Source organism: Myxine glutinosa, chromosome 6 (assembly GCF_964187855.1).
Source record: "Myxine glutinosa chromosome 6, kmMyxGlut1.1, whole genome shotgun sequence".
NCBI classification, from domain to species: domain Eukaryota; kingdom Metazoa; phylum Chordata; class Myxini; order Myxiniformes; family Myxinidae; genus Myxine; species Myxine glutinosa.
Genome location: NC_136266.1, coordinates 90,657,219 through 90,683,595, shown reverse-complemented (window position 1 = coordinate 90,683,595; position 26,377 = coordinate 90,657,219).

Genomic DNA, 26,377 nt, shown 5'->3' with positions numbered 1-26,377 from the left:
TACTGGACAGAATTGAATCCAAAGTAATCCGACTTATCAACTCTCTCAATCTGACCTCAAAACTCGACCTGAATTACACCGCAAAGTTGGGTCTTTCTCTTTTCTACAGATATTACTTCGGTTTCTGCTCCCAAGAACTTGCTGCTTGTGTACCTCTGCCATTAGCGAGACCACGGAATACTCGACAAACCACTAAATCGAATGATTATTGTGTGGCCATTGGTAACTCAAGGTTGGGTCGTTATGATGTTTGTTTCTTCCCGACCACTGCCAAACTCTGGAACTCTTCACCTTCCCATGTGTTTCCAAACACTTACAACCTTCGCCTTTTCAAAAAGCAGATTTTTTTTACTTTCTCAAAAACTCTTAGACTCTTCTCTGTTGCTTCACTTTTCTATCAATGGATCAACTTTTCTATCAACTTTTCTTCACAAAGGTTTGAAGTCAGGGCCGTTAGGGATATTTTGGGGCCGTTTGATTCAAATTCTTCCAAAAGCACCAAATTTGGCCCAGATGTTGCCCATGCCATACTCTTTCGATTTTTCACGGGCGCCAAGACGGGCGCCCCCCCCCCCCGGGGACCCCATATTGGCGAAATACTAAATGGCCGCCACCCAGATTAGAGGAAAATCAGTTAAATAACCAAAAGGGTTGGAATCATGTATGATACCACTTTTCAGGGGTTTTCGAGGTTGAGGAATCCAATTATGATGTTATTTTGATGATTCGAGGTCAAGGTCAACCCTCAAGGTCATCTTAAAGGTCATTTTTGAGTCAAACATGTCGGTTTTTGAGTTTTTTGTCAAGATTTACGCAAGGTTCACCATTTTATGTTTCTGGGTTGGGTAATCGAACTCTGACCTTATTTTTGACAATTAGAGGAAATATATACATGTCGATTTCCTAATTTTCAGGCATATGCAGTTCATCAGTCTAATTACAAAGGTACGGATTTTGATGTTTTATGAACTGTATGCCATATCCTTGTGTTTAATTTTTGTGCGATCATGATCCGGGTTCATGTATACATGATTGTATACGTCATAAATATGACGTCATAGGTCATGTGACCTGGCGGCCATATTGTATTTTATGAAAACCTTAAAAATGGATCCCTGCCTTCATTTTTCGATCGATTCATTTTGAACTTTGACCACTTATAGTACGCCATGTGATTGGATGCATATCATAATTATGATGTCATAGGTCAGGTGACATGGCGGGATGGACCGGTATGGTCCCCAGATCATACCGCCCTTGGCGCCCGTAAAAAATCGAAAGAGTATGGCATGGGCAACATCTGCACCAAATTTGATGCTTTTGGAAGAATTTGAAACAAAATATCCCTAAGGGCCATGACTATTGGCCTCGACGAGGACTATATAGTCCGTGACTGGAGCCTTCAACATAAAAAAAGAAGAAGAACAGCAGATCGACAGTTGGCACGTAGCTGAGAAAGATCATTTAGCTAAAGTTGAGACTTAGGCATCAGCACTGGGTCAGTGCACTCTATTGTGAAATCACCAGAAAACGGGGATGCATGCATAACAAATATGTTTTGCTTAATGTGTAAAAGAGAATGAATAAACAATACCGAATGCAGTATCCTTGAGTGTTTCTATTCACGTCCTCTATCCACTTGGCAACATTGTACTCCCTTTTGAACCATGGGTTTAAATACCTGCAAGTGTAGTAATGGGTCCAGAGAATGTGTGGCGGGGATGAGAGGGGATGAGGATGGAGAGGGAAGGAGGAAAGACCAATGAGATAATCAAACAATATAAATATTTCATCATGGAAGCTTCACAAAGATCAGTCACCCCTCGCTACTGAAGACTTCACTAGTTTTCTATTCCTTTTATTTCACTTTATTTTATCTTTTGCAGTAGTTTGTAAACGATATGATAATGCAATGAAAAAGTAAATATCAAAACAATGATAAGCACGTTTACTGTAAGGTGGGTTAGTAATAAAAAGAAATAAAAAAGAAGTCTTTACTTACTCGTCAGAGTTCGAAGGTTTAAATTTGGATTTTCTAAATACTGTTTCTGAACCTGAAACGAGAACAATAAAACGAGTATCAATCCTTCAGCTGCATAAACTCGTTACTACAGTTATAATGCCCTGTATTATGGCAATACAACACAATAAAATCAAGAATGATAGTGTAGCATAGAATTATATATCACATTACTGAGAGGTAAGAATATGGGACTTTCGAAATGACGTAATTCGTCCCAGAATGCTTAGCGTGAATAGCAGAACCCCTGAGCAACAATGTTTATTCGGGCATATGCAAAGAAGAATTGTGTGTCCGAGACGAGGATTATTCCATGGAATTGCTCACAAAGCTTCTAAACGAAGCCAAAAAGGCTTGGAAAAGTACCTGAGTGAAAGGGGTGTTTCTCTGCACAATGGGAAAAGGTTCCGTTTGTAGATGCAGTCCACATATGAAGTTGGCACGTAGCTGGACTCTATAGTCTGTGTCGTACGTGAACCACTCTACTATCATCGTGCTACCAGGGAGAGAGATGGTATATGGCTCCCAGGAAAACTGCTTGCTCTCGTCTCTACCCGTGGAACCACTCTACCCCAATCAACTGTCGATCTGCTGTTATTCAATTGGTAATGACAATGGAGGAGTTGGAGGCTTTCTCAACTTGGCCAAAAAGTTGAGACCTTCAGCCCGTACTGCAAACTCACGATGACGTGGACTGGTGCAAGGCCCGGACTGTGGACGGGCGCGTACTACCCAAACCCTTGAACATCGCCATCAGTGAGTGGACTTTGAACCTTGTGGGATTACGTCGTGTGAGCATGACAGGCTGGGTGATTTATTTAATGGTGCAGCAACACCGCTCCCTTCGGGAGCAGCCTGTGGGGAGGGGGGATGGGTGTGGGAATGAAAGGGGGAGAGATGGGAGAATAGTGGGGGTGGTGGTGCAAATTAATTGGGGTGTGGTAGGGCAAATTTAATTTCTGCCATGTCTGCAGCAAGGGCACAAAATATACAGTGCATTCAGAAAGTATTCAGACCCCTTCCCTTTTTTCACATTTTGTTATGTTGCAGCCTTATGCTGAAATCGTTTAAATTCATTTTTTCCCTCATCAATCTACACTCAATACCCCATAATGACAAAGAGAAAACAGGATTTTAGAAAGTTTTGCAAATTTATTAAAAAGAAAAAACTGAAATATCACATTTACATAAGTGCGATGACACTTGCCACAGTGCAAATCAATCTCTGCCTGTATACATGAAAGCCCACAGAATCTTGTTTTTCGCAGTCTGAGAGGCCTTAAGGTGCTTTTTTGCAAACTCCAAGCGGGCTTTCATGTGTCTTTCACTGAGGAGAGGCTTCCGTCTGGCCACTCTGCCATAAAGCCCAGATCGGTGAAGTGTTGCAGTGATGGTTGTCCTTCTGGAAGTTTCTCCCATCTCCACACAGGATCTCTGCAGCTCAGCCAGAGTGACCATCGGGTTCTTGGTCACCTCTCTTACCAAGGCCCTTCTCCCCCGATTGCTCAGTTTGGCCGGGCGGCCAGCTCTAGGAAGAGTCCTGGTTGTTCCAAACTTCTTCCATTTAAGAATTATGGAGGCCACTGTGCTCTTGGGAACCTTCAATGCAGCAGAAAATGTTTGGAGGCTTCCCCAGATCTGTGCCTCGACACAATCCTGTCTCTGAGCTCTGCAGGCAGTTCCTTCGACCTCATGGCTTGGTTTTTGCTCTGATATGCATTGTCAGCTGTGAGACCTTATATAGACAGGTGTGTGCCTTTCCAAATCATGTCCAATCAATTGAATTTACCACAGGTCGACTCCAATCAAGGTGTAGAAACATCTCAAAGATGATCAAGAGAAATGGGAGGCACCTGAGCTAAATTTCAAGTGTCATAGCAAAGGGTATGAATACTTATGTCAATGTGATATTTCAGTTTTTTCTTTTTAATAAATTTGCAAAACTTTCTAAAATCCTGTTTTCTCTTTGTCATTATGGGGTATTGAGTGTAGATTGATGAGGGAAAAAATGAATTTAAACGATTTCAGCATAAGGCTGCAACATAACAAAATGTGAAAAAAGTGAAGGGGTCTGAATACTTTCTGAATGCACTGTACATTTTGTGCCATGTCTAATGACTCCGCCTGTCTGCAGCAAGGGTCGGTAGACCACTTGCAGTGTGGCACGTATACAGGCAAAAATGGAAAGGCGTGTTCCCTCCACCTTAAAAGGGGGGAAGGGGGTTGTTCCTGTGACCTGACCCTGGGTATTACCGGCATGTATGTCGTATTCCCGTATTGATGACAGTTTTCTTTTCTTTGCAGGCTGGTAAGCAGCAATTGGTAACGATAAACATCACATCGTATGTCAATATAATCTTGTGGAAAAACGGCTCAGTGTATTTTGGGACTTGATGACTAAAGACTGGCTATCAATAGAACCAAAGCCTGAATATGTACAGTACGACAGCCTTATTGGTTCCATATTCATCAAAGGAACCTTCCTTTGTGGTCTCCAACGACTTGGCCTCAGACTGTCAATTTTGATTCAGAACCGGTCACTCCACCCTGGTGATGCTGCTTCGGCTCTTCCAACAACGGATTGAGGCCCTCAATGTCAGACATGACACCAGGGCCGTCTCTCTGGACATATCTTGATCATTTTATACAGTCTGGAACACCGTCTTACTGGCACTCACATATTACATGGCCTCACCATTAGCCATGATCTTTCTTGGGCCAACTACATATCTAAGTTGGCCTCCAAAGCTTGCCAGAAAGTGGCCATCTTCCACCATGGAAATTCTTTCCCTGGTACATCTGAATCTTTATCTGCTTCCAAGGCCTTCATCCAGCAGCTTCATGGAGTATTGCTCTCCCACATGGGCGGCTCCCCTGCCTCACACCTGACTCAGCTTGACACTGTGGAAACCAACGGCATTATAATCATTGGATTCTCCCACGATGAAGATGCATCTCTGGGCCTATTACTTTCACACCGCTGACCAGCTCCACAATTGGTTGATCTCTCTGTCTTCCACCACATAATCTCTGGTGTTGCACGCACTGCCCTTTTCATGTTTTCCCTCCACCTCACCCACAGGTTTCTGCAGGGAGCATGTGGTCCTCCAGTAACCCCTTTCTGGGAAAATTCCAAAAATCCAGGATAACTGCTCACCTCCACTCATTTAATCCTATTTTCTCCACCTGTGGAACCAACTTCCTCAGCCTGTTCAATCTCATTTTTCCCTCCAGGGCTTCAAGACACCTCGTCACGACCATCTCAGGTTATGCTACATCTACAACCATGATCTTTTATACTCCCATTAACCTACCACAAGCCCACGTCTTTTTGGGATTCCAGGCTTACCACACCTGCCTCACCCCCTCTTATTATTAATAATAATAATAATAATAATAATAATAATAAGTATATTGTTACGGACGCGGTTAAAGATGTTATTTACCGAGCGGTTGGTATTACCGCGACCGAACAGTTATTCCCCGACTAATACCCGATTTGCCCCAAACTTTGGCCGGATCGCGCCACCGCTATTCAATCGGGAAAACTCTAAAGCGACCGAATACAAAGAGGAAAACGAATAAGACGAGAAGACGTACAGAAGAGTAATTGGATTTATTATTTACACATATAATCAAGAAGAAAGCAGTCACGTTTATTTACAGACGAGATTAGATACACAGTGCAACGCTAGCTTACCTACAGTCTTAATTAACCCAGGGACAAGACAAAAGACAGACTACGAGCACACTTACACAGGGAATGATGATAGGGATGGCAGGTGGGTGGCTGGTGGATGGCTGGCGGGATAGGGAGGTCCAACTAGTTCTGCAGCTGATCGACTCGTGGGCAGCCGCCGCTCCTTCGCGGCCCTGCTCCAAACTGCCGTCCAGGCCTCACGCTGCTGTGGCTGCAGTTTCGGTGGCTCCAGCTGCAGCAAATGCAGTTTCAGTGGCTCGAGCTGCAGCGAGTGCAGTTTCGGTGGCTCGAGCTGCAGTGAGTGCAGTTTCGGTGGCTCGAGCTGCAGTTCAACCCTGGACTTCTTCTCGTCTCTCTGTCGTCAAAGCTCATCTCCCTTGTCTGCCTTGGGAACGCCCTGCCTGCGGGTTATATAGGCCCCACCCCTCAACCTTCGCGAACCTCCTCGATGTTTCTTTCCACACCCTCTCCAAGTCCAACCCCTTGTTCGTGGTTGGTTGAGTGGGGCTGACTCACTCCTCCCCTCTATGACGAGGTGGGGACCCGCCTTTCTTCCCCAACCCTGCCTCATGGTCAATGGCGGCAATTGGAGCGGAGGTAGTTTCAAATCGATGAAAAGGGGGAATGGAGGTTTTGGGAATGGGAATGAAGGGAATCTATCTCTTTCACTTGGTGCAATGGAGTACTTCTATTAATGGGAGACACAGCCTTACCCTAAAACACAGAATAAGATATAACTATCGAACAGGGGTATTCTATGATTGGCTGACGTGTATGCTTGTGGACTAATTATGGGACGCCCTTTTGACCTTTACACAGCTCCGGAGGCAGGAGGCGCAGACTCAAGCAATATTCATCACCAATTTACCACAATACAACACAATCAAAAAAATACAGTCCTCATATCCGCAACAATATACATAATTTTTTTTTTTACTTTTTTCTTTTCTTCCCCTTCCATCTCTCCTTCCCTAGATTTCCCTTCCACTTCTCTGATTAGTTTTCACCTGCATCCATTTTGTTAATCTATCCCCTGTAACCTCCTCTCCTTGCTCTCATTTTCCCCATGTCCTTTTTTTCTCCAAGTCTCCCTCTATTTTCTCCCTCTACCGTATTTTTGTGTTGGTGTGTCCCACCCCACCCCTCTTTCTACTGTGCTGTTTCAATCTCTTACATCCTGGTCCATTCTGTGTTCTCCCTCACGACCCCAAACTCTGTATAAAAAAAGACATTTCATTGGGTCCCGCATCTTGCAGTGCTTCAAAACAACATTTTACCACATTTGTGGAAAAAAACCTCAAGGATACAAAATAATTAATGCAGGATCATGTCCCTCTCGATACTGTGTGAGATTCCCTTGACTCTCTCATCAAACTTTTGAAGATCATGTCGTTTTGCTCAAGTTGCCAGATAGGCACCAATGTAGAATGATGAGGTCCATCTCGAAGCCATAACTTAGATCCACCAAATTATTTTCTTCATTTTCTTGAGAACAGTCGAGTCTTCACACACAGGCCACAAACTTTCATGTAGTTGAACGGAAGTTGTGAAATTGTGAATGAAATGGATAAGAATTTATGTCATGGAGTAATGAGCAATTTCATATTTGGGTTTGACGAAATGCCAGCTGGATTGTTTACTCTCCCAGGAGCTGGATTGTTTACTCTCCCAGTAGCTGGATTGTTTACTCTCCCAGGAGCTGGATTGTTTACTCTCCCAGTAGCTGGATTGTTTACTCTCCCAGTAGCTGGATTGTTTACTCTCCCAGTAGCTGGATTGTTTACTCTCCCAGTAGCTGGATTGTTTACTCTCCCAGTAGCTGGATTGTCAACTCTCCCAGTAGCTGGATTGTTTACTCTCCCAGTAGCTGGATTGTTTACTCTCCCAGTAGCTGGATTGTTTACTCTCCCAGTAGCTGGATTGTCAACTCTCCCAGTAGCTGGATTGTTTACTCTCCCAGTAGCTGGATTGTTTACTCTCCCAGTAGCTGGAATGTCTACTCTCACAGTAGCTGGATTGTTTAGTCTTCCAGTAGCTGGATTGTTTACTCTCCCAGTAGCTGGATTGTTTACTCTCCCAGTAGCTGGAATGTTTACTCTCCCAGTAGCTGGATTGTTTACTCTCCCAGTAGCTGGATTGTTTCCTCTCCCAGTAGCTGGATTGTTTACTCTCCCAGTAGCTGGATTGTTTACTCTCCCAGTAGCTGGATTGTTTACTCTCCTAGTAGCTGGATTGTTTACTCTCCCAGCAGCTGCATTGTTTACTCTCCCAGTAGCTGGATTGTTTACTCTCCCAGTAGCTGGATTGTTTACTCTCCCAGTAGCTGGATTGTTTACTCTCCCAGTAGCTGGAATGTTTACTCTCCCAGTAGCTGGATTGTTTACTCTCCCAGTAGCTGGATTGTTTACTCTCCCAGTAGCTGGATTGTTTACTCTCCCAGTAGCTGGAATGTTTACTCTCCCAGTAGCTGGATTGTTTACCCTCCCAGTAGGTGGATTGTTTACTCTCCCAGTAGCTGGATTGTTTACTCTCCCAGTAGCTGGATTGTTTACTCTCCCAGTAGCTGGATTGTTTACTCTCCCAGTAGGTGGATTGTTTACTCTCCCAGTAGCTGGATTGATTACTCTCCCAGTAGGTGGATTGTTTACTCTCCCAGTAGCTGGATTGTTTACTCTCGCAGTGGCTGGATTGTCTACTCTCCCAGTTGCTGGATTGTTTACTCTCCCAGCAGCTGGATTGTTTACTCTCCCAGTAGCTGGATTGTTTATTCTCCCAGTAGGTGGATTGTTTACTCTCCCAGTAGCTGGATGGTTTACTCTCCCAGTAGGTGGATTGTTTACTCTCCCAGTAGCTGGATTGTTTACTCTCCCAGTAGCTGGATTGTTTACTCTCACAGTGGCTGGATTGTCTACTCTCCCAGTTGCTGGATTGTTTACTCTCCCAGTAGCTGGATTGTTTACTCTCCCAGTAGCTGGATTGTTTACACTCCCAGTAGGTGGATTGTTTACTCTCCCAGTAGCTGGATTGTTTACTCTCCCAGTAGGTGGATTGTTTACTCTCCCAGTAGCTGGATTGTCTACTCTCCCAGTAGCTGGATTGTTTACTCTCCCAGTAGCTGGATTGTTTACTCTCCCAGAAGGTGGATTGTTTACTCTCCCAGTAGCTGGATTGTTTACTCTCCCAGTAGCTGGATTGTTTACTCTCCCAGTAGCTGGATTGTTTATTCTCTCCCAGTAGCTGGATTGTTTACTCTCCCTGGCAGCTGGATGACCAGTTATATGTTGTACCATTAAACCTCTCAAACCAAGCAAACGTTCGGTTCACATGTCAAAGGAATTCCAGTATTGTAAATATAAATCCATTTATTATAAGTTACACACAATATTTAAAGATTAACCAGAAAAGACAACATTTAAGAGAAACAAATGGGAATCTTCTCTCAGGCCTGATTGTCATCCCAAAGTGTCTTGTAAGAATATATAATATCAATAAATTAAAGTGTCTTGTAAGAATATATAATATCAACAAATGGAAGTGTCTTGTAAGAATATATAATATCAAAAATGAAAGTGTCTTGTAAGAATATATTATATCAAAAATGAAAGTGTCTTGTAAGAATATATAATATCAACAAATGGAAGTGTCTTGTAAGAATATATAATATCAAAAATGAAAGTGTCTTGTAAGAATATATTATATGAATAAATTAAAGTGTCTTGTAAGAATATATAATATCAATAAATGAAAGTGTCTTGTAAGAATATATAATATCAAGAAATGAAAGTGTATTGTAAGAATATATTATATCAAAAATGAAAGTGTCTTGTAAGAATAGATAATATCAAGAAATGAAAGTGTATTGTAAGAATATATTATATCAAAAATGAAAGTGTCTTGTAAGAATATATAATATCAAGAAATGAAAGTGTCTTGTAAGAATATATAATATCAAGAAATGAAAGTGTATTGTAAGAATATATTATATCAAAAATGAAAGTGTCTTGTAAGAATATATAATATCAAGAAATGAAAGTGTCTTGTAAGAATATATAATATCAAGAAATGAAAGTGTCTTGTAAGAATAGATAATATCAATAAATGAAAGTGTCTTGTAAGAATATATTATATCAATAAATTTAAGTATCTTGTAAGAATATATAATATCAATAAATTAAAGTGTCTTGTAAGAATAGATAATATCAATAAATTAAAGTGTCTTGTAAGAATATATAATATCATTAAATTAAAGTGTCTTGTAAGAATATATAATATCAAGAAATGAAAGTGTCTTGTAAGAATAGATAATATCAATAAATGAAAGTGTCTTCAAAGAACATATAATATCAATAAATTAAAGTGTCTTGGAAGAATATATTATATCAAAAATGAAAGTGTCTTGTAAGAATATATAATATCAAGAAATGAAAGTGTATTGTAAGAATATATTATATCAAAAATGAAAGTGTCTTGGAAGAATATATAATATCGATGAATTAAAGTGTCTTGTAAGAATATATTATATCAATAAATTAAAGTGTCTTGTAAGAATATATAATATCAATAAATTAAAGTGTCTTGTAAGAATATATAATATCGATGAATTAAAGTGTCTTGTAAGAATATATAATATCGATGAATTAAAGTGTCTTGTAAGAATATATAATATCAACAAATGGAAGTGTCTTGTAAGAATATATAATATCAAAAATGAAAGTGTCTTGTAAGAATATATTATATCAAAAATGAAAGTGTCTTGTAAGAATATATAATATCAACAAATGGAAGTGTCTTGTAAGAATATATAATATCAATAAATTAAAGTGTCTTGTAAGAATATATAATATCAAAAATGAAAGTGTCTTGTAAGAATATATAATATCAACAAATGGAAGTGTCTTGTAAGAATATATAATATCAAAAATGAAAGTGTCTTGTAAGAATATATTATATGAATAAATTAAAGTGTCTTGTAAGAATATATAATATCAATAAATGAAAGTGTCTTGTAAGAATATATAATATCAAGAAATGAAAGTGTATTGTAAGAATATATTATATCAAAAATGAAAGTGTCTTGTAAGAATAGATAATATCAAGAAATGAAAGTGTATTGTAAGAATATATTATATCAAAAATGAAAGTGTCTTGTAAGAATATATAATATCAAGAAATGAAAGTGTCTTGTAAGAATATATAATATCAAGAAATGAAAGTGTATTGTAAGAATATATTATATCAAAAATGAAAGTGTCTTGTAAGAATAGCTAATATCAAGAAATGAAAGTGTCTTGTAAGAATATATAATATCAAGAAATGAAAGTGTCTTGTAAGAATAGATAATATCAATAAATGAAAGTGTCTTCAAAGAACATATAATATCAATAAATTAAAGTGTCTTGAAAGAATATATTATATCAAAAATGAAAGTGTCTTGTAAGAATATATAATATCAAGCAATGAAAGTGTATTGTAAGAATATATTATATCAAAAATGAAAGTGTCTTGGAAGAATATATAATATCGATGAATTAAAGTGTCTTGTAAGAATATATTATATCAATAAATTAAAGTGTCTTGTAAGAATATATAATATCAATAAATTAAAGTGTCTTGTAAGAATAGATAATATCAATAAATTAAAGTGTCTTGTAAGAATATATAATATCATTAAATTAAAGTGTCTTGTAAGAATATATAATATCAAGAAATGAAAGTGTCTTGTAAGAATAGATAATATCAAAAAATGAAAGTGTCTTCAAAGAACATATAATATCAATAAATTAAAGTGTCTTGGAATAATATATTATATCAAAAATGAAAGTGTCTTGTAAGAATATATAATATCAAGAAATGAAAGTGTATTGTAAGAATATATTATATCAAAAATGAAAGTGTCTTGGAAGAATATATAATATCGATGAATTAAAGTGTCTTGTAAGAATATATTATATCAATAAATTAAAGTGTCTTGTAAGAATATATAATATCAATAAATTTAAGTGTCTTGTAAGAATATATAATATCGATGAATTAAAGTGTCTTGTAAGAATATATAATATCGATGAATTAAAGTGTCTTGTAAGAATATATAATATCAACAAATGGAAGTGTCTTGTAAGAATATATAATATCAAAAATGAAAGTGTCTTGTAAGAATATATTATATCAAAAATGAAAGTGTCTTGTAAGAATATATAATATCAACAAATGGAAGTGTCTTGTAAGAATATATAATATCAAAAATGAAAGTGTCTTGTAAGAATATATTATATGAATAAATTAAAGTGTCTTGTAAGAATATATAATATCAATAAATGAAAGTGTCTTGTAAGAATATATAATATCAAGAAATGAAAGTGTATTGTAAGAATATATTATATCAAAAATGAAAGTGTCTTGTAAGAATAGATAATATCAAGAAATGAAAGTGTATTGTAAGAATATATTATATCAAAAATGAAAGTGTCTTGTAAGAATATATAATATCAAGAAATGAAAGTGTCTTGTAAGAATATATAATATCAATAAATTAAAGTGTCTTGTAAGAATATATAATATCAATAAATTAAAGTGTCTTGTAAGAATATATAATATCAACAAATGGAAGTGTCTTGTAAGAATATATAATATCAAAAATGAAAGTGTCTTGTAAGAATATATTATATCAAAAATGAAAGTGTCTTGTAAGAATATATAATATCAACAAATGGAAGTGTCTTGTAAGAATATATAATATCAAAAATGAAAGTGTCTTGTAAGAATATATTATATGAATAAATTAAAGTGTCTTGTAAGAATATATAATATCAATAAATGAAAGTGTCTTGTAAGAATATATAATATCAAGAAATGAAAGTGTATTGTAAGAATATATTATATCAAAAATGAAAGTGTCTTGTAAGAATAGATAATATCAAGAAATGAAAGTGTATTGTAAGAATATATTATATCAAAAATGAAAGTGTCTTGTAAGAATATATAATATCAAGAAATGAAAGTGTCTTGTAAGAATATATAATATCAAGAAATGAAAGTGTATTGTAAGAATATATTATATCAAAAATGAAAGTGTCTTGTAAGAATAGATAATATCAAGAAATGAAAGTGTCTTGTAAGAATATATAATATCAAGAAATGAAAGTGTCTTGTAAGAATAGATAATATCAATAAATGAAAGTGTCTTCAAAGAACATATAATATCAATAAATTAAAGTGTCTTGAAAGAATATATTATATCAAAAATGTAAGTGTCTTGTAAGAATATATAATATCAAGAAATGAAAGTGTATTGTAAGAATATATTATATCAAAAATGAAAGTGTCTTGGAAGAATATATAATATCGATGAATTAAAGTGTCTTGTAAGAATATATTATATCAATAAATTAAAGTGTCTTGTAAGAATATATAATATCAATAAATTAAAGTGTCTTGTAAGAATAGATAATATCAATAAATTAAAGTGTCTTGTAAGAATATATAATATCAATAAATTAAAGTGTCTTGTAAGAATATATAATATCAATAAATTAAAGTGTCTTGTAAGAATATATAATATCAAGAAATGAAAGTGTCTTGTAAGAATAGATAATATCAATTAATGAAAGTGTCTTCAAAGAACATATAATATCAATAAATTAAAGTGTCTTGGAAGAATATATTATATCAAAAATGAAAGTGTCTTGTAAGAATATATAATATCAAGAAATGAAAGTGTATTGTAAGAATATATTATATCAAAAATGAAAGTGTCTTGGAAGAATATATAATATCGATGAATTAAAGTGTCTTGTAAGAATATATTATATCAATAAATTAAAGTGTCTTGTAAGAATATATAATATCAATAAATTAAAGTGTCTTGTAAGAATATATAATATCGATGAATTAAAGTGTCTTGTAAGAATATATAATATCGATGAATTAAAGTGTCTTGTAAGAATATATTATATCAATAAATTAAAGTGTCTTGTAAGAATATATAATATCGATGAATTAAAGTGTCTTGTAAGAATATATAATATCGATGAATTAAAGTGTCTTGTAAGAATATATTATATCAAAAATGAAAGTGTCTTGTAAGAATAGATAATATCGATGAATTAAAGTGTCTTGTAAGAATATATAATATCGATGAATTAAAGTGTCTTGTAAGAATATATTATATCAATAAATTAAAGTGTCTTGTAAGAATATATAATGTCAATAAATTAAAGTGTCTTGTAAGAATATATTATATCAATAAATTAAAGTGTCTTGTAAGAATATATAATGTCAATAAATTAAAGTGTCTTGTAAGAATATATAATGTCAATAAATTAAAGTGTCTTGTAAGAATATATAATATCGATGAATTAAAGTGTCTTGTAAGAATATATTATATCAATAAATTAAAGTGTCTTGTAAGAATATATAATATCGATGAATTAAAGTGTCTTGTAAGAATATATTATATCAATAAATTAAAGTGGCTTGTAAGAATATATAATATCAATAAATTAAAGTGTCTTGTAAGAATATATAATGTCAATAAATTAAAGTGTCTTGTAAGAATATATTATATCAATAAATTAAAGTGTCTTGTAAGAATATATAATATCAATAAATGAAAGTGTCTTGCAAGAATATATAATATCGATGAATTAAAGTGTCTTGAAAGAATATATAATATCGATGAATTAAAGTGTCTTGTAAGAATATATTATATCAATAAATTAAAGTGTCTTGTAAGAATATATAATATCAATAAATTAAAGTGTCTTGTAAGAATATATAATGTCAATAAATTAAAGTGTCTTGTAAGAATATATAATATCGATAAATTAAAGTGTCTTGTAAGAATATATAATATCAATAAATTAAAGTGTCTTGTAAGAATATATAATGTCAATAAATTAAAGTGTCTTGTAAGAATATATTATATCAATAAATTAAAGTGTCTTGTAAGAATATATAATATCAATAAATGAAAGTGTCTTGCAAGAATATATAATATCGATGAATTAAAGTGTCTTGTAAGAATATATAATATCGATGAATTAAAGTGTCTTGTAAGAATATATTATATCAATAAATTAAAGTGTCTTGTAAGAATATATAATATCAATAAATTAAAGTGTCTTGTAAGAATATATAATATCGATGAATTAAAGTGTCTTGTAAGAATATATAATATCAATAAATGAAAGTGTCTTGTAAGAATATATAATATCAATAAATGAAAGTGTCTTGTAAGAATATATAATATCAATAAATTAAAGTGTCTTGTAAGAATATATAATGTCGATGAATTAAAGTGTCTTGTAAGAATATATTATATCAATAAATTAAAGTGTCTTGTAAGAATATATAATATCAATAAATGAAAGTGTCTTGTAAGAATATATAATATCAATAAATGAAAGTGTCTTGTAAGAATATATAATATCAATAAATGAAAGTGTCTTGTAAGAATATATAATATCAATAAATTAAAGTGTCTTGTAAGAATATATAATATCAATAAATGAAAGTGTCTTGTAAGAATATATAATATCAATAAATGAAAGTGTCTTGTAAGAATATATAATATCAATAAATGAAAGTGTCTTGTAAGAATATGTTATATCAATAAATTAAAGTGTCTTGTAAGAATATATAATATCAATAAATGAAAGTGTCTTGTAAGAATATATAATATCAATAAATGAAAGTGTCTTGTAAGAATATATAATATCAATAAATGAAAGTGTCTTGTAAGAATATATAATATCAACAAATGAAAGTGTCTTGTAAGAATATATAATATCAATAAATTAAAGTGTCTTGTAAGAATATATAATATCGATAAATTAAAGTGTCTTGCAACAATATATAATATCGATAAATGAAAGTGTCTTGTAAGAATATATTATATGAATAAATTAAAGTGTCTTGTAAGAATATATTATATGAATAAATTAAAGTGTCTTGTAAGAATATATAATATCAATAAATGAAAGTGTCTTGTAAGAATATATAATATCAATAAATGAAAGTGTCTTGTAAGAATATATTATATCAATAAATGAAAGTGTCTTGTAAGAATATATAATATCAATAAATGAAAGTGTCTTGTAAGAATATATTATATCAATAAATGAAAGTGTCTTGAAAGAATATATTATATCAATAAATGAAAGTGTCTTGTAAGAATATATAATATCAATAAATTGGATTGTCTTGTAAGAATATATAATATCAATAAATTTAAGTGTCTTGTAAGAATATATAATCTCAATAAATGAAAGTGTCTTGTAAGAATATATAATATCAATAAATCAAAGTGTCCCGTAAGAATATATTATTTCAATAAATGAAAGTGTCTTGTAAGAACATATAATATCGATAAATGAAAGTGTCTTGGAAGAATATATAATATCGTAAATTAAAGCGTCTTGTAAGAATATATAATATCAATAAATTAAAGTGTCTTGTAAGAATATATAATATCAATGAATTAGATTGTCTTGTAAGAATATATAATATCAATAAATGAAAGTGTCTTGTAAGAATATATAATATCAATAAATGAAACTGTCTTGTAAGAATATATAATATCAATAAATGAAAGTGTCTTGCAAGAATATATAATATCAATAAATGAAAGTGTCTTGTAAGAATATATAATATCAATAAATGAAAGTGTCTTGGAAGAATATATAATATCGTAAATTAAAGTGTCTTGTAAGAATATATAATATCAATAAATTAAAGTGTCTTGTAAGAATATATTATATCAATAAATTAAAGTGTCTTGTAAGAATATATAATATCAATAAATTAAAGTGTCTTGAAAGAATATATAATTTCAATAAATTAGATTGTCTTGTAAGAATATATAATATCAATAAATTAAAGTGTCTTGTTAGAATATATAATATCAATAAATTAAAGTGTCTTGTAAGAATATATAATATCAATAAATGAGAGTGTCTTGTAAGAATATATAATATCAATAAATTAGATTGTCTTGTAAGAATATATAATATCAATAAATGAAAGTGTCTTGTAAGAATATATAATATCAATAAATGAAAGTGTCTTGTAAGAATATATTATATCAATAAATTAAAGTGTCTTGTAAGAAAATATTATATCAATAAATTAAAGTGTATTGTAAGAATATATAATATCAATAAATGAAAGTGCTTGTAAGAATATATAATATCGATAAATTAAAGTGTCTTGTAAGAATATATTATATCAATAAATTAAAGTGTCATGTAAGAATATATAATATCAATAAATGAAAGTGTCTTGAAAGAATATATAATATCAATAAATGAAAGTGTCTTGTAAGAATATATAATATCAATAAATTAGATTGTCTTGTGAGAATAGATAATATCAAAAAATTAAAGTGTCTTGTAAGAATATATAATATCAATAAATGAAAGTGTCTTGTAAGAATATATAATATCAATAAATTAAAGTGTCTTGTAAGAATATATTCTATCAATAAATGAAAGTGTCTTGTAAGAATATATTCTATCAATAAATGAAAGTGTCTTGTAAGAATATATAATATCAATAAATTAGATTGTCTTGTAAGAATATATAATATCAATAAATTTAAGTGTCTTGTAAGAATATATAATATCAATAAATTAAAGTGTCTTGCAAGAATATATAATATCAATAAATTAAAGTGTCTTGTAAGAATATATAATATCAATAAATGAAAGTGTCTTGTAAGAATATATAATATCAATAAATGAAAGTGTCTTGTAAGAATATATAATATCGTAAATTTAAGTGTCTTGTAAGAATATATAATATCAATAAATTAAAGTGTCTTGTAAGAATATATTATATCAATAAATTAAAGTGTCTTGTAAGAATATATAATATCAATAAATTAAAGTGTCTTGTAAGAATATATAATATCAATCAATTAGATTGTCTTGTAAGAATATATAATATCAATAAATTAAAGTGTCTTGTAAGAATATATAATATCAATAAATGAAAGTGTCTTGTAAGAATATATATTGTTGTTATGGATTTGAGAATTGTGTTTTTTTATTGTAATTGTAAAATATCACCCTCCTTCCTCCATTTGTTGTGTATAAAGGTCAACGGTCGTTCCCATTAGTTATTCCATATACCAAACGTAACCAGTCATAGATTTCCTCCTTGTTCAGTAGTTATCTCCTTATTATGTGTATTAGATTAAGGCTGTGTCTTCCATTAATTAACACTCCATTGCACCAAATTCAAACAAGGTAGATTCCCTGCACATACCCCTTTTGTCATGCCAACTGCATTGGGCGGTTTTCTGCAATCCGCTGCTGCTTTGGAGTTGTGGTTTTTCGCCGCAAAACCTCCATTACGCACGCGGTCAAGTGGGGAAAGAAAGGCGTGTCTCCACCTCGTCATCGGAGGGTGGGTCCAGGAGAGCCCCTACAACCAACCAATCACGAGGGGTTTGGCTTGAGAGGGCGGAGGAAGAGCGATCGGGGAGGTTCGAAAAGGTTAGAGGGTGTGGCCGATATAACCCGCAGCGGGACGCCCCCCACCTCAGATGAGTCCTGGGAAAGCACGCGACGTCCCCACGGCGGCACGAAGGGACGATTGAGGAAAGAGAGAGAGACGTGAGGGGGTGCCTGTATTGCGGCAATAGGCCGAGACCCTCTAGGCCCTATTGCCGGTCGGTGAGACGCGAAGCGGACCTGTGTTTGCCGGGTTTTCGCCTCGACCCCAAAGCGTGGATCGGAGCGCGCGCTTGGAGCCGGACCTCGACGCCACCATCTACCTGGACCCTCCTCTGCCGTCCCAAACCATTCCTGTCCTTCCATCCTTTTGTGTACGTGAGTTTGTTTTGTGTGTTCTGTCCTGGGTTATAAGTAAGTCTGTATAAGCTAGAGTTTCACTGTGTCCTTCTGGTCCGTCCCTCTTTCTGCATTATTTTATTATCCTTCCTTCTTCCTTGGTTTCTTTTGGTTGTAAATAGTAGTAATAAATCATATTCGTATTTCCTACCTTTTGTCTTCTTCTTCTTCTTCAGATCCGTCGTCTTTGTCTTTTCCAAATTGAATACCTGTGGCACGATTTGGCCAACGTTCAGGAATCGGGTCTAGTCATTGTTAATAGTTCGTGCCGCGGTTGCTAAAACCGCTCGGCAATTAACATCTGTCCGCGGTACGAACGGGGCTGTGCCACCGGCCTTTCCGGAGGTCGCTGGGCAGCGTCACGGACCACGTCGGTCAGTTATAGAAGAGGGGATTAATCCCCCCTTGGTAAGTGGGAAAGGCCGACACCGGGTTCCGCAACAATATCAATAAATTAAAGTGTCTTGTAAGAATATATAATATCAATAAATGAAAGTGTCTTGTAAGAATATATAATATATATCAATAAATTAAAGTGTCTTGTTAGAATATATAATATCAATGAATGAAAGTGTCTTGTAAGAATATATTATATCAATAAATGAAAGTGTCTTGTAAGAATATATAATATCAATAAATTAAAGTGTCTTGTAAGAATATATAATATCAATAAATGAAAGTGTCTTGTAAGAATATATAATATCAATAAATGAAAGTGTCTTGTAAGAATATATAATATCAATAAATGAAAGTGTCTTGTAAGAAAATATTATATCAATAAATGAAAGTGTCTTGTAAGAAAATATAATATCAATAAATGAAAGTGTCTTGTAAGAATATATAATATCAATAAATTAAAGTGTCTTGTAAGAATATATTATATCAATAAATGAAAGTGTCTTGTGAGAATATATAATATCATTAAATTAAAGTGTCTTGTAAGAATATATAATATTGATAAATTAAAGTGTCTTGTAAGAATATATTATATCAATAAATGAAAGTGTCTTGTAAGAATATATTATATCAATAAATTTAAGTGTCTTGTAAGAATATATTATATCAATAAATTAAAGTGTCTTGTAAGAATATATAATATCAATAAATTAAAGTGTCTTGTAAGAATATATAATATCAATAAATTAAAGTGTCTTGTAAGAATATATAATATCGATGAATTAAAGTTTCTTGTAAGAATATATTATATCAATAAATTAAAGTGTCATGGAAGAATTGATATCACTTCCGGGTTCGGTTGCGAGAGGACGCTGGCGTTGCATATTCGCCGCTTCTCCGACTGGATGGATGTACAGGGTCTGCTTCTACCTTTCTGACCTGACATCTCACACCTGTCCTGCCTTTTCACACCCGCACGTGCCGCGTGTTCTCCGGCTGGATAACGGAATCTGCTTTTGATGGTACGGAATACGGAATTCGAAAGGCCCGCTCCCGTTGATTGTGGCCGTGGCCTTGTTTGCCGGTGGCCTTGTGGCCTTGTTTGCCGCTGTGGTCTTGATTAGCGGCTGCAGTCGTTTGCCGCTGCGTTTGCCGCTGCGTTTGCCGCTGCGTTTGCCGCTTTGCCTCCTCGACCTTGGCCTCGTACTCGTCCCTTCGCTCCTGCCTGGCATGGCTCTGAAGTACTCCGCCGCAAGGCTTCTTCTGCTCAATACCCGCTCCACCCCATCATGCATCTCTGCCATCAAATCAAATGGACTCCTCCGACGACCCAGGTACATTCACCGTGGCTCCGGTCGCAAGTTTGTTTATTTGCAATCAGGTCACTCCATCCCCGTCCTCTGGTCGGCTCAGCGCACTCTCACTCTTCGTCCCAGCGCACCTGGTCACAGCAACCCACACGATCGCACCTCTTGCCTACGAACCCTGGCTAAATCACCTGAATTCATCCCTGCTGTTCAAAACAACATCAAGCTCACCCTGTTCAACACCCGGTCCCTCAACAATAAATGCCTCATCCTGAACGAATACATCCTGGATAACAAACTGGACTTTCTCTGTCTCACCGAAACCTGGCAACAACCTCTGGACTACTACACACTCAACCTCACCACACCCAATGGATATTCCTACGTCAATAAACCACGCTCGGAGGGCCGAGGTGGTGGAATTGCCGTTATCCACCGTCAAGACATCAAGACCAACCTCATCTCCATCTCATCTGCTCCATCATTTGAACACCTGGCTTTAAAACTCTCTGGTCACACGCAGTCAGTCATGGCTGTCGTCTACCGCCCTCCCAAACCACACCCATCATTCCTGTCTGACTTCTCCTACTTTCTGACCCAGCTATGTTCCCTCTCCCCCTCAATCCTCCTCCTTGGTGATTTCAATATCCACATGGACTCCACTGACTCCACAATAACCACTGACTTCACTGATTTACTCACCTGCTTTAACCTCACTCAACATGTCGACTTTCCTACCCATATCCGTGGTCACATTTTGGACCTTGTCTGCTCCACTGGATTAAATTTGCACCATCTCTATGGCTCCGACCTCACCCTCTCTGACCACTTAGCCATCACTCTGACCATCAACATCCCCGCCCCAACACCAAGGCATTATCGCACAATCAACTTCCGTAAGCTAAACGCTCTTTCACCTACCTCATTCTCATCCACCCTCTCTGAAAAAATGTCCACTTCTCCCTTCATTGACCTCCACACCCCTTCCGACCTCACTGACTACTACAACCACACTCTCTCCTCCTGCCTTGACCAGCTTGCGCCTGTAAAAACCAAAACAGTTTCTTTCACCCATTCTGCTCCCTGGTTTACCCCTGAACTCCACCTGATGAAAACTCGTGCTCGCCAACTTGAAAGACTCCGCAATAAAACGGGTCTCACAGTTCACTCCCAAGCCTACAAGGACCACATACAACACTACAAAGATGCCCTCTCCCGCGCCCGCTCTGCCTACTACTCTCAAATTATCCACTCTGGCTCCGGAAACCCAAAAGCACTCTTCTCGACAATAAACAAACTCCTCCGCCCCCTGAACACCACCACCCAGTCATTCACAGTAGACAACTGCATCTCCTTCCTCTCTTTCTTCCAACGCAAAATTGACAACATCTACAACAGCTTGACCACCGCCGCACCCGCTCCCCCTCCAACCACCTGCCCCCCCTTGTCCTGCCATCCCCTGTCTCGGTTCTCCCCAATCTCTCCTACTGACCTCTCTGAACTCCTCATAGGAATGAAAACTGCCACCTGCACTCTTGACCCCATCCCCTCCAGCTTTGTCAAAGCCTCCCTCCCTGCTCTCTCTCCACTTATCATTGCAACAATAAACTCCTCCCTGTCTACAGGCATCGTCCCACCTTCCCTCAAAATTGCTGCTGTTACCCCCATTCTAAAAAAACCTGGTCTAAACCCTGACACCCTAAACAACTTCAGACCCATCTCCAACCTACCCTTTCTGTCAAAAGTTTTGGAACGCGCTGTAGCCACTCAACTCAAACATCATCTCTCTGCCAATAACTTGTATGAAACATTCCAATCCGGATTCCGCTCCAATCACAGTACTGAAACTGCTCTCCTCAAAATCACCAACGACCTTCTCCTCTCCTCTGACGCTGGCAACCTCAACATTCTCGTCCTCCTCGACCTCAGCGCTGCCTTTGACACCATCGATCACACTATCCTCCTCACCCGACTTGAATCCACCTTTAACGTCACCGGCACTGCCCTCTCTTGGATTAAATCATACCTCTCTGACAGATGCCAGTTCATCTCCATCAATAACTGCAAATCCCCCACTGCTCCCCTCCCCCAAGGTGTCCCCCAAGGTTCAGTTCTTGGCCCCCTCCTCTTCATCCTTTACCTGTCCCCGCTCGGTCACTTAATCCGCCGTCATGGTCTCCAATTCCACTGCTTCGCCGATGACATCCAGCTTTTCATCTCCACCAAGTCCGTCTCCACCGACACCCACTCTATCCTGACAAACTGCATCACTGAAATAAAATCCTGGCTTCAAATCAACTTCCTCAAGCTTAACTGTGATAAATCTGAAATAATCATCATTGGCCCAAAAACGCTCACAAAATCCACCCATAACTTTGCCCTCAACATCGACGGTATCCCAGTATCCACCTCCCCTCACATCCGGAATCTTGGCGTCATCTTTGACCAAACCCTTTCCTTCGACAAATACACTAAACAGATCACAAAGTCAGCCTTCTTTCACCTGAAAAACATTGCCCATCTCCGCTCATCCCTCTCCTCCACGGCTGCAGAAACCCTCATCCACGCCTTCATCACCTCCCGTCTGGACTACTGCAATAGCCTCCTCTATGGTTCACCCTCAAAAATCACCAATAAACTCCAATACATTCAGAACTCCGCTGCCCGTCTACTCACTCATTCCCGGACCCGTGACCACATCACCCCCGTCCTTTACAAGCTTCACTGGCTCCCCATCCCCCAGAGAATCCAGTACAAAATCCTCCTCTTGACATACAAAGCCCTCCATAACCTGGCCCCATCCTACCTGGCTGACCTCCTCTCCAGACACACTCCCACCCGCAACCTCCGCTCTGCTGGTACCAACCTCCTGACCCCCTCCATCCGGACCAAATTCAGATCCTGGGGGGACAGGGCCTTCTCCATCGCTGCTCCCACCCTCTGGAACTCACTACCTCACACCATCAGAGACTCCTCCTCACTCACCACATTCAAAACATCACTAAAGACCCACCTGTTCAACGCTGCATTCAACATTCAACCCACAGCATTTAACCCCTGACTATCTCTTCTCCTTCTCCCTCCTTTTGCTTTAAATATTTCCCTATTGATTCTTGTCTTGTCTTTTTGATTCTTGTCTTATATATATGCCGTATATCGCTGCTGTTTGTTTTCTTGATTCTTGTCTTTTTGCAATTGTTGTTTTCATGTATTGTTATGCATTATGTTTTCCACTCTGTCAAAGCGCCTTTGGGCTTCTGGAAAAGCGCTATACAAAATAAATGAATTATTATTATTATTATTAAGAATATATTATCTCAAAAAATTAAAGTGTCTTGTAAGAATATATAATATCAATAAATTAAAGTGTCTTGTAAGAATATATAATATCAATAAATTAAAGTGTCTTGTAAGAATATATAATATCAATAAATTAAAGTGTCTTGTAAGAATATATAATATCGATAAATTAAAGTGTCTTGTAAGAATATATAATATCGATAAATTTAAGTGTCTTGTAAGAATATATTATATCAATAAATTAAAGTGTCTTGTAAGAATATATCATATCAATAAATTAAAGTGTCTTGAAAGAATATATAATATCAATAAATGAAAGTGTCTTGTAAGAATATATAATATCAATAAATGAAAGTGTGTTGTAAGAATATATTATATCAATAAATGAAAGTTTCTTGTAAGAATATATAATATCAATAAATGAAAGTGTCTTGTAAGAATATATTATATCAATAAATGAAAGTGTCTTGTAAGAATATATTCTATCAATAAATGAAATTGTCTTGTAAGAATATATAATATCAATAAATTAGATTGTCTTGTAAGAATATATAATATCAATAAATTTAAGTGTCTTGTAAGAATATATAATATCAATAAATTAAAGTGTCTTGCAAGAATATATAATATCAATAAATTAAAGTGTCTTGTAAGAATATATAATATCAATAAATGAAAGTGTCTTGTAAGAATATATAATATCAATAAATGAAAGTGTCTTGTAAGAATATATAATATCGTAAATTTAAGTGTCTTGTAAGAATATATAATATCAATAAATTAAAGTGTCTTGTAAGAATATATTATATCAATAAATTAAAGTGTCTTGTAAGAATATATAATATCAATAAATTAAAGTGTCTTGTAAGAATATATAATATCAATGAATTAGATTGTCTTGTAAGAATATATAATATCAATAAATTAAAGTGTCTTGCAAGAATATATAATATTGTTATGGATTTGAGAATTGTGTTTTTTTATTGTAATTGTAAAATATCACCCTCCTTCCTCCATTTGTTGTGTATAAAGGTCAACGGTCGTTCCCGTTAGTTATTCCATATACCACACGTAGCCAATCATAGATTTCCTCCTTGTTCAGTAGTTATCTCCTTATTATGTGTATTAGATTAAGGCTGTGTCTTCCATTAATTAACACTCCATTGCACCAAATTCAAACAAGGTAGATTCCCTGCACATACCCCTTTTGTCATGCCAACTGCATTGGGTGGTTTTCTGCAATCCGCTGCTGCTTTGGAGTTGTGGTTTTTCGCCGCAAAACCTCCATTACGCACGCGGTCAATTGGGGAAAGAAAGGCATGTCTCCACCTCGTCATCGGAGGGTGGGGCCAGGAGAGCCCCTACAACCAACCAATCACGAGGGGTTTGGCTTGAGAGGGCGGAGGAAGAGCGATCGGGGAGGTTCGAAAAGGTTAGAGGGTGTGGCCGATATAACCCGCAGCGGGACGCCCCCCACCTCAGATGAGTCCTGGGAAAGCACGCGACGTCCCCACGGCGGCACGAAGGGACGATTGAGGAAAGAGAGAGAGATGTGAGGGGGTGCCTGTATTGCGGCAATAGGCCGAGACCCTCTAGGCCCTATTGCCGGTCGGTGAGACGCGAAGCGGAGCTGTGTTTGCAGGGTTTTCGCCTCGACCCCAAAGCGTGGATCGGAGCGCGCGCTTGGAGCCGGACCTCGACGCCACCATCTACCTGGACCCTCCTCTGCCGTCCCAAACCATTCCTGTCCTTCCATCCTTTTGTGTACGTGAGTTTGTTTTGTGTGTTCTGTCCTGGGTTATAAGTAAGTCTGTATAAGCTAGAGTTTCACTGTGTCCTTCTGGTCCGTCCCTCTTTCTGCATTATTTTATTATCCTTCCTTCTTCCTTGGTTTCTTTTGGTTGTAAATAGTAGTAATAAATCATATTCGTATTTCCTACCTTTTGTCTTCTTCTTCTTCTTCACATCCGTCGTCTTTGTCTTTTCCAAATTGAATACCTGTGGCACGATTTGGCCAACGTTCAGGAATCGGGTCAAGTCATTGTTAATAGTTCTTGCCGCGGTTGCTAAAACCGCTCGGCAATTAACATCTGTCCGCGGTACGAACGGGGCTGTGCCACCGGCCTTTCCGGAGGTCGCTGGGCAGCGTCACGGACCACGTCGGTCAGTTATAGAAGAGGGAATTAATCCCCCCTTGGTAAGTGGGAAAGGCCGACACCGGGTTCCGCAACAATATCAATAAATTAAAGTGTCTTGTAAGAATATATAATATCAATAAATGAAAGTGCCTTGTAAGAATATATAATATATATCAATAAATTAAAGTGTCTTGTTAGAATATATAATATCAATGAATGAAAGTGTCTTGTAAGAATATATTATATCAATAAATGAAAGTGTCTTGTAAGAATATATAATATCAACAAATTAAAGTGTCTTGTAAGAATATATAATATCAATAAATGAAAGTGTCTTGTAAGAATATATAATATCAATAAATGAAAGTGTCTTGTAAGAATATATAATATCAATAAATGAAAGTGTCTTGTAAGAAAATATTATATCAACAAATGAAAGTGTCTTGTAAGAAAATATAATATCAATAAATGAAAGTGTCTTGTAAGAATATATAATATCAATAAATTAAAGTGTCTTGTAAGAATATATTATATCAATAAATGAAAGTGTCTTGTAAGAATATATAATATCAATCAATTTAAGTGTCTTGTAAGAATATATAATATCGATGAATTAAAGTGTCTTGAAAGAATATATTATATCAATAAATTAAAGTGTTGTAAGA